The sequence below is a fragment of the Tympanuchus pallidicinctus genome, unplaced genomic scaffold (genome assembly GCF_026119805.1).
Source record: "Tympanuchus pallidicinctus isolate F22 unplaced genomic scaffold, pur_lepc_1.0 scaffold22, whole genome shotgun sequence".
Taxonomy (NCBI): Eukaryota; Metazoa; Chordata; class Aves; order Galliformes; family Phasianidae; genus Tympanuchus; species Tympanuchus pallidicinctus.
Window position 1 is genome coordinate 7068099 of NW_026294739.1, and position 13783 is coordinate 7081881.

Consider the following 13783-nt stretch of genomic DNA (forward strand, 5'->3'; position numbering starts at 1 on the left):
CAAGGCAAAAGGGGGGAAAAAAGCCTGCTCACTGCTCCCCTCTGCAAAGGTTTCCTTCTGCTCTCATCACACAGCGCCTGACTTTGGAGATATCCCAAAGAGCAAGGCAGGAGTGGAGCTGCTTTTCAAGTGGGAGCTGTGATGGAAGGACTTCAACAAGAGCTGGGAACGTAAATATTTCTGAATTACTGTGTTCAAGCTTCCTGGGTCTCAGAATCAGAATTAAATTCTGTCTCTAACTATGAAAATCCAGTCTGGCTTTGGAGTGATCTTCAGGCACACAGGGAGCACTTGGCCTCACACAGGGCACAGACGCAGCCCCAGCCTGGTGCTAAACCAACCTGACAGGCCTTTACGTCTCTAAATGCCAAGGTGAGAATTTACTTTGAAAGGGGAAACATTTTAAAACCAAAACAGCTCTGAGAACTGTTAGGCAAAGCTGTCATCAGGAAATTATTCCTTTCTGCCGGTGTATTTTTTCCCTCCTGTAGCATGATCTGTGAGCTAAGTACAGCAGTCAATATGTAGTAATCAGGCTAATGATTGTCTAATAGCTAAATTAGGAGAGTGACTCTTAATCATGCAATATGATGCCAATTGACTAGCACCAAAATCCAGACATAAAGCCAAACTCTTTGATTACTCTTCACATTTTTAAAGACCTGATTAACTTTTATTAGACTTCTTGATTTTTAAAATATCTGAAGTGAAAGTGTGGTACCAAAACTATTGAAAGCTGCAAGTGTGTTTCTTTGAGATATCACTTGTTATGTCTACAAAGATGATACAACTCCATATAAACATATGGAACAGTTAAAATTATGGTGCACAGAAACATATTTAATATTACAAATCTTTTGATATTTGTTTTAATTTTCTATAAACCTAAACTCCATAATAAATATAAGTCGAATGGTCTTGCAGAAATACAATCCATTAAGCACTATTTAATCTACTCCAGAACCATCTTGCAATCAACTGTAAGTGAATTTGTCCAGTTGAAACTCAGGGAAAAAGTAAAGGGAAAATGGAAAAGAAAAAAAAAAAAGTAAAAGTATGGACAATATAAAACATGACCAAAAAGACAAATGAGTCTATGCAATCTCCATTCTGTGCACTAATATATTTGATTAGTCATGTACCAGTTCTATCATTCATATTAGGAAAGAGCTTCCATTAAATTAGAGTGATTTCAAATCCTTTATTGCAAATCTGTTGAACTACTTCTAATTAAATAGGAATAAAGAGATTCTGATTTTAAAACAACAAAATCTCAAAATCTACTTTGCTGAAGTTACTGAAGATGGAACAGTCTGGCCTCAAACAAGATTATCATTTTTGATGCCACACACACACAGAGAAACGTAGCAATATTCTACTGCCCGTGCAGTCTGCATGTTCTAGCAGAGCTGCTGAGAGAAAAGCATCTCAGAAGCCAAGAGAAGTTTGCCATAACGAAAAAATGGCACCAGGAATAATCTACAAAGCAATAGATTCTTTTAGTTCTACGCTCCCTGAAATCAGTAGGAAGACTTTTGGAAATGCAACTGAAGACCGTTCTCCTCACTTGGAAATGTAATTCTTTTGGTTTCAAGCAAGCTAGCTGTACGGCTCCAGCAAGCGTGATTTGGCCCATCGCTGCTGGAGCGACCTCAGGCACAGCAACTGCAAAACGAAGGGAAGGAGACCTGGCGTGCTTTCTCCATGTTGAATGCACTTCAGACATGTCCAGTGCACTTTCCATCTTGGGGAAGCTACAAAGCACCCTTTGATTTTAAAGGAACTTTGGATTACTCTCCATCCGCCCAGATAATGAAAACAAGATCCTCAGGTACTGCAGTGTTTCAGAAATCAGATAATGAACTGAAATCATATATTTCATGGATTAGGCTCTCTCTGAATCAATTTATATTGGGTATTTTGCTGGGAGACTGACCCAGATTCCATACATTTTTTTAATTAATGGAAAATCACTTCAGCCAATTCTCCCATTATGGATGACATATTTCATCGTTGTTCAATATTAAATCATAAGGAGAAGGGAAAAAAAGAATGGGGAGATATAGGAGTTAGCTTTTCACTTCCCCACACTGGCTTCAAACCTTCCTGAATGCCTGTGCCTAGACTTTATATGTGATTAGTCTGATGGGTCACTGAATTGCCTTCAGATTACTGGGTTCCAAATTCAAAAGGCTCTCTTCTATTATTGTTACTTAAAAATTCAGTCCCTTATTTTCTTAACAAAGGTGCAAGTCAAAATAGAGTTTTATAACAAGTTATAATATGTTTTCTCTGGCTGCCTGCCTGCGGTTGTTTGGATAGCTGGCAGAGCGTGTATCTGACAGTCCAGGCACACGCGGATAGTTTGCCATTCCTACAGAGATCTATCTTGGGCAATAAATTTGGTCTGGATGTCTGTTAGTAGAGTATGTCAAAACTGTGCCAAAAGCACTTTTGGATGTATAATAATAATAATAAATGAACGTCGTACAGCATTATTAGAGGAATTCTAATACCGGTTGTCCATCATTTTGCAGTTAAGTTCTTTACCATGTTGCTCAATTTATGTCTCATAATAAATTAACCATATCAAGTACTTAATCCCATAGCTTCAGAAAAATAAACAGCTATAAGTCTAGGTAACTTCCATGCCATTGTTCCAGAACAATATCCTTGTCTCTGTGTGTTCCTGCAGCACACAACTCAAACAAACACAGGTCTGCAAGCCGAGCACATGGCTGGAGCAGCAGAGCCCCATCTGAGTGCAGGCAGCAGAGCCGCCAGCCGCACGCTGGCCTGAGGTTCTGCAGAAGGCCTCAGCTGATGGCATGTAGAAAGCTCGTTCCACATTCCACCGCGCTCCGTCTGCAACAGCCAATCTAAAAGGGTTTATCTTTATATGGTTTCCCAGTCTGATGCAGAAATGTAGGTAATAAATCTCAGCTGGAATAATACAACCTAATTCCTATGAGAATCATGTCGATATTTTACAATATGGCAGTCAGTGTTTATAAAACAATAGCTGCTGTTCAAAGCAAACAAACGCGAAAGAAATATTGCAAGATTAGTGGAAAGTTTCAGAAATACGAGAGTAGGTACAAAGTGATTTGGGTATCTACAAATTTTGTGTGTCCCTGAGAAAACGGATGTGCTCCTATGTCAGCCCACTCAATAGCAGCGTTAGGCACACTGTGGTGCAAACAACTGTTGCAACAGGGAGATGCTCACAGTGGCACAGACAGTTGTTGTGCTCAAGGAAAAATAACACCTTAATCTGTGTCATGGGGGGAACAGTCAAAAAGGAGTGTATCTGGAGAATGGAAAGTCATCGAAATACAAACTTTGCAAAGGGAAATGCAACACTCAGCTTTCATCAGTGGCTAAAAATGGCAGTATCCTATTTTATGGTCAACAGACATGAGAAACGCTTTGCAGCACCAGGTTTGAAAATGATGGCGAAAGCACAGGAATCAAAAACTAGTCTAAGGAAAATCAAGACCTCACTGTTTTGAAGCTGACAGAAGTTACAGGTGCACCTACTTGCCAAAAGCTTATCTGTAAAGGTACCAAACACAGACTGAAAGTTCTCACACCAGAGCAGTGACTTTCAGGCACTGAATGCCCAGAGATGGCCTGAGGGGATGCATACAGGAATACAAACTAGCTGAATCAGAAACCAGCAAGCATTCCTTTCTCCAACATTCAACAGACCCAGCCTACACAGCTCCAAGCATTGCACAAGCAGCCTCAACTTCCCTATCCTGATGAGAGCAGTTACCTTTGAGCAAAGCTGTGTGCTGCCAAGCTCTCTGAGCACAGACGCAGGTGAGCAGCCACGAATGATGTGCACTGTGCTGACAGTTCTCAAGGAAAAACTTTGGCAGTGTCTGGCTCTACAGTTGTGCAGTTTCCATCTCCAGCAACTGGAGCCCAGAGCTGAGCTCCTGCCCAGCACTGAGAAGACACACAGTGCAGCACAGCTCTGCAGTGAGATGGAGCAGCACATGGCTCGGGCTGGTAAGTGCCATAGAAGTGACAAAGAACAAACAGGAAACATCTGAGTGAAAATCATATTTCTCTTTTTATCTGAACAAATACATTGGATTATTGTGCCTGAAGGAGAGGCATGAAGATTAGGGTGCTGTGGCTGAATCTCTGCAGACTCTCCCTGACATCTGCTACGAAGCCATTGGTGGCAGTGAGGACTGGTCTCAAAGCGGTCCATCTTGGTTTAAAGGTTAATTGCTGTTTTTCCATGGTCACAGTATGACCAATTCCTTTCTGTGCCATTTGTATTCTGACACTGCCTTAAGGGGCCTCTGGCCATCGCAGCAGAGTGTGAGCAGACTAGGGGGAAAGCTGTATCAGCAAAGGCAGACTCTCCCAGCAAACACAGTGCAAGCTACTTCAGGAAAGCCTAGTTTGGGCAAATGCCCACATCTGCACTAGGGCTTGTGCTATGAGGGCCTGAGTTCTTTGCACTTGTGACCCCTCCAGCAGCATCAACAGAGACTTTGCCTAGCCTGTTTTTCTCCCTCCAAAATAACTAGAGGAAGATATAAAATAAGGCATATGCTAGCACATCACACCAGCTAAGCATTCTATTGAGGATGAGGTTAAGAAGCCCCCTCCATGCCCTCTCCCAGCTCCCAGGTGTGGTGCTGCACAGAGCCCTGCTGTTACCACCAGGCTCCTGCTCACCTCCACTGAGACCAGCTCCAACCTGTCCTCATAGCAAACTGCTCCATTTGGGAGCAGAACCCCCTTGAGAACAGGATAGCTAGAGGTCTGAACACTATGGTAAGAGCTAAGGATTAATTCTGGAAATGCGAGCAGTAAGCAGCTTTCTACGTGAGCCCATCACTGTTCATTTCTCTAGCTGTGTGCCAAGTGATGTCCATGGGCTCACCTACATTTTGGTCTCTGATTTTTTCCAGCTCGGCTGTCAGTGCATGCTCACGCTCACTGACAATGGGAAATGGGAAAACCTTGTGCCTGGTTTATAAATCTAAAGCCTTTAAAGGCCATTTAATAGCATTACAAATTTCTTAACACAATTTAATTTGCGTACATGCAACTCTTAAAAACTCTGATTTTCCTGACAACCAGAGCTGATGTGTTTTGATTCTGCTTTTATTGTGTATACTAGCTCCTATTAGGACCATCATAATAATATACACAGAACGATTAATTCATGAAGTAAAAGCTTTTCTTCCTTTCTAAAAGCCACTTAATGTAAACTGTAAACATCACGAACACTCTCATTCAGAGCAAGTCAAAGTCCTTAGCTGGGGCCAAGAGCCACAAGATGAAATGTCTGCAAACAATGACAGATGGCTTTAGGCAGAGACTGCTCAAATTTGCACTGGAACCACTCCGAGCACCTTAGCAGAGAACAGCAAGCTGAAAAGCATCAGCAGCCATTCCAGTTAGGCTATAACTCCACAAGAGAGCAAGGGGTTTTTCCTTACATGCAACATTTGCATTGACAGAAATAGTAAAAATCACATCTTCCCAAAGCCACTAATCCTTTGCATCATGTATGCATTCAAAATAAGCCTTGCATAAATCTTGGTAGCATTCATCACATGTTATAACATCTGGTGTCAGACTGCCTGCGAGCATGGTCAGATATGCCATGCTTTGAAGAGTACCCAGTGTAAGAAAATCTGCAAACACAACAGCATTGATTGCCTACATGTAATCAGACACTGCCTAGAGATGCTCAGTGAGCTTGACCGCTTCAGCCAAAGATCAGCAAGGCACATAAGGGCGTGTATAACTTCAAGCACCCCTGATTACAGCTGGGCAAGTCATAGCTTTAAGTTAAGTACTTGCTTCACAGCTTTATGGAAACATGAATTTAAGGCATGAGAATTTGAGGTAGGGGTTTCTTTGTGTGCTTTGATTTCTTTTTCACTCCTCCTGTTTGGAATGATTTCTTCAGCACTTCTATTATTTTTGACTGATTATTACCCAATTTATTTTTAATTTAATTTCATATGTGCCATATTTCCTTTCAGACAGAACACTTTCTTTCTCTTTAATAGATTTCTGTCATGAAATACTGACCTATTTACCACTGGAAAGAAGTAAAATACAGGATCTGGTATAACGTCTACTGAAATTGGTCTTGAACAGGTGCAGGATCTGACACACATAGAAGCCAGTAAAATGCAAACGGTATTTAGTTATTGAGGCAAATGGCAAGCTTTAAAGCACCACCTGTGTATATTTTGCAACATATCATGAAAGTGGTGAGAACCGTCCTCATTTATTCATGCATTAACTTGTGACATTTGGCTCAGAACAAAAAGCTGTAGAAAAGGGTAAGTTATGAGACGTCAAGGAAAAATGATATGTCACCCTGTAAGATGGTGCACTTTATATTTTACCGCTTGCTTCGGTGTTACGCTCAGCCTGCAGCAGGGAAAGGGTCTGCTTTTGGTGGGGAAGGAGAGTCGTGTTCCTTAGAGTCACGTTCCTTACATACTGAAAGAGGGAGCCTAGAATTTTTGTTCATCCAAGTACTCCATAGCCTTTCACTTCTTTGTTAAAGCACATCTCCAACTGCCTAAAAGTTCTGCCGTCCCCGCAATGCAAACTTTTCTTCTCTGCCATCTGCCCCCAAAAACTTAGCAAGAGAGAACTCTGCACTCTCCAACAGCCCAGCATGAGGCAAATCCCATTCAAACGTGATGTCATGTCTGTGAGTCAGTGAGGCAGACCTGGGGCAGTTGATGCCATGCCCAGAGACAGCCTGCCCATAGCTGCGGCCACGGCCCCACACCTCCGTTCTGCCACAAGTGGCTGCAAGACAGTCACTCCCATGACAGAATTTTACAGTGCCAGGCTTTATTTTCTGTTTGCATTTAGCCTGTTTTAATAGCTACAGAGCCACATTAACATAAGAAATTGCAATGTTGCTTTGCTATTTACTTCAATATATTTACCAGTAAAATCTGACAGCTGACAGCTTGTGAATGTGATGCTAATGTAATCATTACATTTACACTGGATGCAACCCACAACTTTCTGAAATTGTGTGATAATATTTTCAGACTTAAATGATGTTTTAGGAATAAAGACATAAGTATTTGTTTATGAGTAATCTATCTTGAATATGTTCATTAGTAATATTCCTGAAGGCCTCCAATAAAAGTTACTAGATATTAATTAGAAGAGAAACAGCTGATTTGTCTGCCCAAAGTGGTTATCACATAAACCTTGACTTGAAATAGCACCTAAATAAAACAAATATAAACCTGCCACAAAGATGTGAACATGCTGTCCCAAAAGGCAGAACCACTTAACTTGTGTAATTGTCAGTAGAGTCAAGAAAAGCCGTTCTAAGATTCAGTTTTCAACACCAGATTATACAGCATGTCCAAACAGAGCAAATTAAATTAGGCTGCATCTAAATTAGGCTTCTTCCAGTGGCAAGAATACTTTACATCACAGAAACATTGATCTGAGGGAGCAGCAGCTACTAAGGATAGCGAGAGAGCCAAGAGGAGACTTCAGAACGGCAGCCTCAAATCCAATCCATTTCCCCTATCCTTGAGGAAAGCTCATGTGCAGCAGGCTCTGTTGAGTTCTAAGGACTCTGACAAACCCCACTGTTCTCGTAATACTCCAATGTTTTCATAAAGGGTTCCCTGTTACAGTCCTATTCTGTTCAGGTCAGCTCTTTCTGACATAAACCAAATCACCACATTACCGCATTTATTTACGGAGTACTTGAGCAGAACTTCATCATCTAAAAACATCTCCAGTGCCTCAGCGTAGTAAACCTAACGGGAAGAGATCAATGTCAGTTTATACACTTCTCATTAAAGCATTGGAACAAAAAGAAAAGCCTTTAAAAGTCTCTTTGCTGTTGAGCTTATTTTAGGATATAAAAAGCTGACCCAGAAGGCTTAAGTTTGAAGTTTTCCCTGTTCCAGCTCTTCAAGACCTCTTTGTACATCACTTACAAGTAGCGAGGGGCAGGGAAGGGGGGGCACTTATCCCCAGGGACACTCCCAGTCTCTTTTAAGTCTGTGCTCCTCCGAGTTGTGCCTGCAGCACCCATTGATTTCAGCAGGAGTTGGAGGCTGACAGCCAAGAAGTGGGCCTGGGATGGACCTCGCATGAAAACCAAGGTCTTATCAGGAGAAGGTGGGGCTTTCCTGAAAAGTACTTGTTTCACCTGACGAATGCCAGAATGCACTTCTCTACAGCTTGCAGCAGATGTCCAATTCCAGACTGCCAACTGTCGATCCATTCTAGCCAGTGACTCTGCAGTGACTGCAAACAGCAGGAGGTGCCTCTGGCCTGGGAGCTCTGCAGCATCGAGAAACACACATGGGGGAAATGTCCACCAGAGTGACACTTTTTCAATTGCTGAGCAGTGAATTAGAAGGTGGACTGCATGTTGGAACCTACATGCTCTGTTTGAGGTGGAGGAAAGATACTGCTGCTTATTCAGAAATAATGTCATGGAACAGAATCACAATAACCAGTTCTTCAGCCTCTACATTATCATAACAAATCAAACCTTTCTTCACAAATCCACATTCTAAAAACAAAAAGCAACAACCTATTTGAAATGATACCAAGCATGGCAGTAGGCTGGAGCTGAAACATATTTCTGAAATTTGCCACATTCTGGAAGAAATCGCAATATGCTCAATAGTAGTCTATGTATTTTGCAGAATTAGTTTACTTTTATTTTTTAACTTATTTTAATGGGGAAAGATTGAGGTAAAAGTAGTACCCAAGATAGTCAACCACAGGTTTGAATGAAGCAGGCAACTAGGTCCAGGCTGGATGACAGACACAACTCACTGCACCAATACACCCCTGTATGTGCTCTGTTTTGAACAAGTGGCCACCCTGCCGTCCTTCCGGGAAGAGCCACAGGCATTGGCTGCCGTACTCAGACAATTTCATCTTCATCTGCCTTCACCCTCCATCTGCAGTGTCCCTCCAGGCAGCACAAAACTCCTCTCCACGGACCTATCAGTGCTTTCTTCAGCATGGCTGTACTGCGCCTTAACTTAGTAAGCAAGCCACAAGCAACGAAAGGACATTTTTCCTGGGTTAATGGATGCTTTACACCTGAGAGGTTTTGTTTGGATTTTCTGGTAAGGTGCTGTAGGTAAACTGCATTACATAGAATTACATCTCATCAGGCATGATATGAAAGCAAAACATATCAGGTAAGCCTATCACAGAAAATGTGCCCAGTTTTTCCCTGAAATGAATATATTTTTTGTTGATGAAAGCTTCATCTTACTAACATCCTCTTTCATGTGTTCACCTGCTATAAGTAATATACGTAAGAAAATATCGGCTACTTGCAATCAAACAGCCAGCAGTTTGCTAAGTGTTGTTTAACTGTGGTAACGTCCTGGTGACCAGGACATGTTGGTCTTGGCACATCGAGCCTGTAGCAAAGGTAGATCCCTCCAGCTGGGAGCAGGAGGGCAGAGTTTGCAGGAAAACACATTTAGCATGGGTGCAAACATGTCCGTGTGCTAAACATTACCGAATATCTACCAGGATTCAGCACATTAGCACAGACTGGATAAAATGACCATATGACTGTAAATGCAGTAAGCAGTTTGCCTCTCTTCCTCTAGCAACTGTCTGCTTTTACTGAGTATGGAGCTTCACCTAGCTAATTGTCTGGATACAGAAATGTTAGGCGCTATTGGAAAGTTAACGTGAACATCCAGTGATAGCTCTAATTTCTTCTCCAGATTCAAAACGGAGCCCATTTGTAGTAGAAAAAAATTTCTTTTCATCCAAAAATAGGTTAAAATCATCCAGGAGAAGCAGGGCTGAACAAAAGGTCAGTCCTAGCTCAGCTCTGTCACTCCTCTTTAGTATCACAAAAAAAGAAGTGGCAAACGTGTGAAAAGCACAAAGGCACCAGAAGCCCTGGCAGAAAGCTGCAACCTGCTGCTGGGCTGGGGGTGGCACAGCGCAGAGCTGCGCTGCTCCCTGGGAACCACTGCCCGATGCTTTGTGGGCTGCAGACAGCCCTGGGCACCATGAATGTGCCCTACCCAGCTCTGTGCCTTGCAACCATCTTTTACCAGGCTTTAAGTCACAAGGAAACATCGCTGTGTAACTCGGACTAATGCAGGAGAAAAGACAAACCATGCTTTGTCGTGATTATCTGCAATAAAGCGTTAGTAATGAAACGATGGCTGGGCTGTTGGGCGTAGAGAGGTGGCGACAAGGTGCAAGGGGGTCAGTTACCAATAATGAATTGCGTATATCTGGGGGAGGTTGGTTATGGAAGAATCAGAGGGAGAAGAAGATAAAAATTAAATTACAAAATCCATAAAACTTCCACTCATCTGTCACTTCACCTTGTTTCAAGGAGTTATATTTAAGCACGTTTGAAAACAGCAGGAGCAGTGCATCACACTGCATCTCACACACTACACTAACATTACTTTCAACTGTAAGATACATCCTGTTGAACATTTTCCCACCAAGTTATCAGTAGAAAGACACTGGGAAGGGAAAGATAATGCTGAACTGGGACATACTTTGGAAAAGAGTTTAAACCTCTACGCATTTACTGAATGGTGTTTCTGCACCAGGCCCTTAAGTATAACATTTCTGCTGATGGAATTGCGTGTTGTTGGGAACTATGCAAAGCATGTCCAGTGTCACTCTGGATTTAAGATAACTTTTGCTTCTGCAGACCTAAATGCTAGATCTTAGTGGTGATAAACCCCTTGGTGATTTAAGTTAGCTATGTTGTAAGCGCACAACATCTCCAACCCCAAGGGGACAAGGCAGATCTTCAGGCCAAGGCTACCCCTGTCCACCAGGTTTCTGCTGGGGCCTGGTTCAGAAACTGTGTGAATGATGCTGGGGAGAGTTGATCAGCAGGAGGGGTAGAGAATAGCTTGTCCCTGTTAGCAGCTGTGGAGACCGACATGGGAATCAGAGCACCAGGCTGCTCCCTTCTGCGCAGGCAGGATTTGCAAAAGCCCATTAAGGGAGACAGCCTGAGAAACTGCAAAGATAAAAAGGGAGTGCACAGAAGAGGAAGAAACTGGTGCGGAGCTCTTTGATAGAAAAGATGCCATTTTCTCCAGCTCTGCTAGAAGAAATATTTTCTCCTTGGTTTAGGACTGCGCTTCAAAGCCTTGCTACCTGGACCTCACAGCCCCATTAACATGGCTTAGCTGCCACTGCTGGAAATCCATGCTCCTGCACACTGTTGGCACGGCCTTTCTACTGCCTTTTGCAAGAGGGCAGCAGCCAGCCCCAGCAGTACCCAGGTCATGGCAGGGCTCTCTCATCACCTTTCCTCCACTTGAGGCAGAGGCACACACAGAGTTACCTCCCAGAGCAGCATCCCTGGGCACCCTGCTCACAGCCAGGGTGTCAGCAGGGACTGCTCTGGCCACCCAAGTATCGAGCAGTGCTCCATCAAACTGTGGCTGAAATCTGAAAAATAATCCCTGTTTTTTTAAACACAAGTGTGTTTTAATTCCTTTTAACTCTGCAGACAGCACACAGCTGTTCTGCGCTAATGGATGCTACTTCTTTTGTAAGATTGCTTGAAAATATAACAGATCATACGACAGCGAACGAACAAATACATTTTTATCAACCTCTGAAATGAGTCATTTATCTTCAGGGCTATGTACTGAATTGTGACACCAGAAGATAAGTTTTATCTCTTTTACTGTCAAACTCGATCTCACTCTAGCCCCAAATTGCTGCGGATGCAAGTGAAGAGTGAGCCTTTCCCCGAGCAAGAACACAAGCGGGGCCAGGCGCTGCCCTTTCCCTAAGTGGCTTTAATCTCTGGGAGGTTTGGCTCCAGTGGAGATGTGCGGCAGGCCATCCTGCAGCAGGGAAGCACCAGGGGTTATCAGCACGCTGGGGCCGTCTCCCCTCCCATCCTTCACCTCCTTACTTTTCCCAAAAAGCATTAAGCATTTTCCAGCCACCCAATCCCCTTCTGCGCACAGTTAAACACATAAATTTCCTTTTATTGCCTCTTTTAAACAAATCCAACTTTCCATCATACCTTACAATTAAAACTTAATTTGTGTTAATACTTGACAAATGATACCTGATACAGAGGTCAACCCCTTGGGACAGGCTAGCATATAAAGCTTTGATGAAAATCAAGCGCTTATGACTCATAAAGCAACAGCTGTAATATTTTCACTTAACTCACGGAGAGCTGGCTCACTTAAAGACACCGCGCTACAAAACTCAATTATTGCCTTTTGACTCACTTCAGAAAGACCATAAAAATTGTATAGTGGCAGAGGTACCTCGCAGGGACGACCCAGAAATGGCTGTGCATAGCAGGACAGGAGCAACGTGGCACACACAGCTCTGGGGTGCGGGGTGTCGGGGCCCCTGGAAGGCGCTGCGTTAATGCGCAGCTGAATGAACACTCTGACGATCAGCTTCATCTACAAGGCGTCCTCCGAGCCTAACTGCAATAAGTATGTTTCAAAAAATCGAAGAGCTGACATGGAAGCAAGAGTCTGTGGCAGGAAAGGAAGCACAGGAAGATTTATGATAGGCTAATTTCATTTGAAGCAACCTGGTTCCAGCCAGCTGAAGAAAACAGAACTCAAAGGAAATTTAGAGAAAATAACCTTTAGGTCAATTTGGTATCTGTTTCTGCATGTGTGAAGAAACATCCTTCACAAAACCAGGACCCTCTAGTCAGAGGAGAACTGAGAAATCGGAGTTATGTGCAGGAGGAACTGTTGCTGCCACGCACAGCAGCAGCAGATTATGTGATATCTGACCAAACCCACGGGCACAGCACTCACATCTGCAGGGAAAGCATCAGACTGTATGGACAGAGAGACAGACCAGCTTTAAAGGGCCACCTGTCTTTGATCAGCACTGTACTCTGCAAGTAGACCAAGGAGAAGGGAAAGAGGGCTCCTTAAAGACTGCCTGACAAAAGGTTGCAAGAATGCAGGCACAAATCTTTTATTTTAATAAGCCATGATCTTAAATTAAAGATTGTTGAAGTGCTTGGACCTGATCTAGAGTCCAAAATGTTTTTTGATGGCATTTTCAGTGTGTTCATCTATTTGTAAACAGGAAGTAAATAACCTATCTGGTCCTTATGCCAACAGAACCAAAGGAGAAACTTGTTTTTCTGCTAATTTATTTGTTTTTATCTGCCTGTAGTTTCTACACAAAGCAATGCCACCTGTGTTCTGTCTTAGTCAGAACCTCTTGTGGCAGACTGTTTTGCATTTTTTGCCATAACCTTCCATACAAAATTGATCTGTCATGAATAATAGAAGTGCCACCACATTATGTATCTCCGTTTCATAACGTCTGATTCAATATCAAGAATGCTGGCTTTCAAAAAAATCCATACCGTTTTAAACTGGCAAATCCTTAAAAATACCTTCATCCTGAATTCTGAGAGCTGCATAAGTCATTGCAAAATTTCTGTTTAACTAAATGGATGAGAAATGTGGGCCCTCACCAGTGGGGAAACAGCAGAATACACAGTAAATTATTGTGGCGAATCCGTGCGGGGAATTACAGACACCCAGAAACAGGCAGCGTGAAGCAAAAGGAAGCCAGAACATTCCTCAAACTTCTAATGAGAAACACCCGACTGACACACTTAGTCTGAGATTATGTAAAGTAGTTCTAATTATTGATCTCGGTTATATACCATGTAATTTCCAATTTCACCTACTTTGTGAGGACTGCTGCTTCAGAAAGAGGAAGCGGTATGTAAACTGGCTTAATCCTAACCCTTTTGGAAGAG